General features: G+C 43.2%; 1 protein-coding gene across 1 annotated transcript in view; it reads left to right on the top strand.

Annotated features, from left to right (window-relative positions):
* The window catches only part of LOC145399853 (uncharacterized), a 143,114-nt gene that overhangs the window by 91,681 nt on the left and 46,433 nt on the right, over nucleotides 1-5,000 (top strand). The gene's annotated exons all lie outside the window — the stretch shown is intronic.

The raw sequence follows: 5,000 nt of genomic DNA, 5'->3' as shown, positions 1-5,000 counted from the left end.
GCTGCCTTGTATGTTTGATCTCTATACCTGTCCCCCCTTCCCCTCTCACCCTGTCTCCCTTCCTCACTCCCACTCTGTCTCTCTTATTCCCTTCCTCTCCCTCCCTCCTCCTACTCTCTCCCTTCCTCCCTCCCCATTTGTCCCCCTTCCTCTCTCTCTCTCACTTCCTTTCTCCCGTACTCCCTCTCAACATACCAACAGTCATGCTCTCTCCATCCCTCTCTCCCTCCCTTTCTGTCTCATTTCTTCACTTCCTTCCTCTCTTTACCATATATCTCCTCTCCATAGCTTGTTCAGTATCTCTCTCGTTCTCTGCCTCCCTTCTCTCCCTTACTCTCCACCAGCCTCCCTTCCTCTCTCCCTGTATATCTCCCTCCCCCCTCTCTCCCTCCCACTCTACCTGCCCCCTCCCTCTCTCCCGCCCTTTACCACAACGAGGCTCTCCTTAGCTGAATGAAATCGTCTGGCAGCAGCAAAAATAAATTAATAAAAGACGGCATCGTAGGGAAGGAATAAAATTTACTCACATACCGGTAGCTGTCTTTACCACCTTTCTCTCTCTCTCTCTCTCTCTCTCTCTCTCTCTCTCTCTCTCTCTCCACAAAGGATCAGGGTGGGTGTGTACTTAGGGGGGTTAAAATGACCCCACTTTTCCTAATTAGTAATCACGACTGAATCTCCTCACTCACTTAAACCGGGAATTTGACTCTTCTTTCTCCTCACCCTTTCTCCCTCCCTCCCTCTCTTCCACTTTTTCCCTTCCCCTTTTCCCACATCTCTTACCCTTTCTCTCCTTCCTCCAACTTCTTATACTTCCTCTAATTCCTTCTCCTTTCTCTTTTCCCTCTCTCCAGCTTTTCCTTTTCCTCTTCCTCGTCTCGGCTTCAGTCTCCTTTTCTCTTCTTGGTTTCTCCTTTTCTTCTCTCTTTCCTTCTTGATCTCTCACCCTTCCCTTCCTCTCCCCAACATTCTCACTCGCATTTCTTCCTGTCTCCTTCTTCCCTCTCCACTCCTTCCCTATTCTCTTCTTTGGTCTCCCCTTTATTTTACCTTCCCCTTTTTCCTTCTTCCTCTCTCCCTTCTGCTCTCACTATCTTTCACTTTCTTTTTAACCCTATTTGTTCTTTCCTTCTCCCCTTTCAGGCCCTCTCCCATCTTCATCTCTTCTTCCTCTCTCTCTCCTTCCCCTCTCCCTTTCCTCCCACCCCCTATCCTCCCATCCTCCTGGGAAAGCTTTTTATTGTCTTGCTTACTGTAATCAGCGTCTGTATTCATTTAGATTTTAACCAATTTCTCACGAAAACATTTCCTTAGCACTTACTCTAATGAATGACTTCTCTTCGTATTTTTCTCGTAATTATTCACTCGAGTTAGGTTGTGAAGTGTTTGGTGACTATGAGTTAAGACCACTGTGTAAACAACTTAGGCTCAAGAAAGTTTATGAATACGATGCCAAAGCTTCGACACATTGTACAAACACGTGGGCTGCCGTTACTACCACGGCATCATAACTGCAAGTTGCTTATTTCATCCTTCTTACCTAAATATATATTCTTTGTTCACTTTACCTACTCATCCATCTACGTACAAGATCAAAAAAATCTTGTAAAAATCTTCCCTCACTCACCTACTTACGTATCTGCCTACCGACAAAGTCACGCCATTAACCTAATCTCGTGTAATTCTTGGTATACTCGCCTTATAATGCTTGGTATACTCGCCTTATAATGCCGTTGTTGCCTCTCAAGTCAGCCACACCTGCACTACAAGTCACACAGGTGTTGATATGATGCCTGATATTCCTGGCCTTGTCTTCACACGCGTCAAAACACAACAAACAAGGACACTCGTCAGTCAAACTAGTCACCACAAGACAGCCGGTGTGTCTACCCGAAACAGAGGCTCATAAGCCAGCACGTAACTCCTGATGAGTTGACCATTAATAGTATTGTTCAACGGATTAAATAAACCACAACAACCAATACTACCACAGCCATTCCTGTCTCCCGTCTCTCATGACTTCATCCTCATTACAATATGCCTTATGCTTGTCTACAGAAACCAAGGATTAGTTAATAAAAATATGAGTTTGATATTTACTGACGGCATCAGAGTACAAATTTCACGCCCTCTCACCTCCTGCCCCACGCAGCTGAGTTGCCATATCTCATAATTAACCCAAACTAATCACAACCCATAAATGACAACTCCAGCATTAATTATAACGTAAGCTGCATCTTTTGATTCACTAGTCCTTCACATAATAATGGAAGAGTGATAAAACAGGCAGAACACTTAAATTCCGTTTAATATGGCGATAACGAAAGCTTGCCCGGCCATCCCCCAGGCATCCAGATTTCACGCGTTTTCCTCCTCCACACCAGCCTCTCCACACACCCACCTCCCTCCACCCCCATCCCCCCACCGCAACAACTTCTGCCAGTGACCCTTTTATGAATCTGGGGATGTGAATTCACCGTGGGTTTACTAAATGCAGAATGGTTTATAATAGCTAAATATGCAACGAAAGAACATTGTGAGCGGATACATGAGACTAGCAAGCGTTAGGAATCATCGGTTTTATATATATATATATATATATATATATATATATATATATATATATATATATATATATATATATATATATATATATATATTGTTACGGAACAGAGAAAGATAATGTACACTTTAAGTGAGAATACGAAGAGTCACTACTGTCCCGTAAAGTTCCAGGTTCAAAACAAAAGAGTTAGGTAAAATTGCAAGTTAAAGTTTAATGCTCAAACTAACAACAAAACATTCAGAACTCATAAGGATAATGTAATGGCAAAAACAGGTTAAATATATGGTTAACTGCAATAGCCTCTATTAACACGAAATTAGCAAGAGTAAATTTATCTAAGTCAGCCCTGATAAAATGAGATACCAGATAATACTCAGTGAATGCCAGATAAATTATTACAGATACAAACTATTATCAAAAATGACTGACATAAAACCCAACATTAATCAAAAACCTCACTAGGCCTAAGAATTAACCTTACGCTACACAGTACAAGAAAAAATGCAACAACACTTATACTCAAATCACACAGCTGCTAGATGGTTGGAGACTTCCTGAGAAATTCACAATAATAATAACTGTACAGGGGAGGACAGAGATGTGAACAAAGTGAGGAGCAGATCTAAGTGGCAATGATGCAGAGACTGAGCTCATTATATAGGGGCCAGGAGAGCTTGATACAACTTGTAAGAAGGACGCGCAAATGAAGCCATGGGGACAAAGAGCTGAAAATCCCGCTCTGAATAACAGAGAGAACGACTTACTCTACTATAACGGTAGAAGGGGGGGACTGAGGCAGAACAGGCTCGTGATCAAACATGCAGCAACTGTGCGTTAAAATTACACAAAGGATGATGAAATCATAGGCTATGTAACACCTCCCCACGAAGAAAAAAGAAATTTACAAAGGAAATTTCTTATTACTCTAAAACAATCTGTATATGGCATTACAGAACATGCAAAAGTCTTTCCTAATGTTACAAAACATGAGATCTCCCTAGCACGTTCAGTCATAGGTACTTGCCAGTATCCCTTTAACAAATCAAACTTACTTATGTACCTAGCCTTTCCGATCCTGTCCATGCAATCCTCCACACGAGGGAGAGGGTAAGTGTCTGTTTTAGTTATCTGATTAACACGTCTATAGTCGATGCAAAGCCTCTGTGACCCACCTGGCTTAGGGACTAGAGTGACAGGAGAACTCCACTCGCTCTGACAGGGCTCAATCATCTTGTGGTCCAACAGGTAGCCAAGCTCCTTCTGGATGAGAGGAACTTTCACTGGGTTCACAAGGTAAGGAGGCAATTTAATTGGCTTTGCGTCTCCAACATCGACATCATGCATCAACACAGTGGTTCTTCCTGGAGTGGCACGGAACACTTGCGGGTACTCCTGCAGTAATGCCGAAAACTCCTGCCTTTCCTTGGGAGGTAGATGAGAAAGCTTAGTCTGGAGATCATTCATGATATCAGGATTCTTCCCCAAACTATCACTCAGGCTCATACTGCATGGGAGAGCTTCACTTGCAGACTCGGGTGGAACAGCTACAGTGCAGACTGGATTATTTTCATCCCGCCTGTGATATAACTTTAGCATGTTGATGTGACATAGTTGCTTGTTCTTTCTACGATCTGGTGTGGCGATGACATAGTTGACATCACTGAGTTTCTTCTCCACGAAATAAGGGCCACTAAACTTGGCTTGAAGAAGTTGCCCATGAACTGGTAGCAGAATCAAAACCTGATCTCCTGGCTGAAAGTGGCGTAACCTGGACTTCTTATCATACCAAGTCTTCATCTTCTCCTGAGCAGCTCCTGAATTCTCTCTCGCCAGCTGTAAAGCAGTGGACAGCCGTTCTTTGAACTTCATCACATACTCCAGCAGGTTGACGTCATCTTCCTCTGACAGCCAGCATTCCTTGAGTAACTTAAGGGGTCCTCTTACTTCATGGCCAAACAGTAGTTCAAAAGGTGAGAAGCCCAGTGATTCATTTGGAGATTCTCTTGCGGCAAACACAACGAATGGAAGACCTTTATCCCAGTCTTTCTGATGTTCCAAACAGTATTTCTTGAGCATCGATTTGAGTGTTTGATGATATCTCTCCAACGCTCCTTGGGTCTGGGGATGGTAAGCTGAAGACTTGATCTGGGTGATGTCCAACTCTTTCAGAGACTGCTTGAAAACATTTGACATGAAATTACTTCCCCGGTCTGACTGTACCTCCTTGGGCAGACCAAACTTTGTGAAGAACCCTAGCATTTCCTTAACCACGTTCTTCGCTGAGATATTTCTAAGTGGAATGGCTTCAGGATAACGAGTAGCCATATCAATCATGGTCAACACATAAGAAAATCCTGAAGAAGTCTTAGGAAGAGGGCCCACAATATCCACCAACACACGGGTGAAAGGCGCCTCAAAAGAAGGAATGGGAACT

This window comes from Coenobita brevimanus, chromosome 50, assembly GCF_032717465.1.
Source record: "Coenobita brevimanus isolate Jiangsu-jjx chromosome 50, ASM3271746v2, whole genome shotgun sequence".
Taxonomy (NCBI): domain Eukaryota; kingdom Metazoa; phylum Arthropoda; class Malacostraca; order Decapoda; family Coenobitidae; genus Coenobita; species Coenobita brevimanus.
The sequence above is the reverse complement of the archived record's forward strand: the minus strand, read 5'-3'. Positions and strand labels throughout refer to the sequence as shown.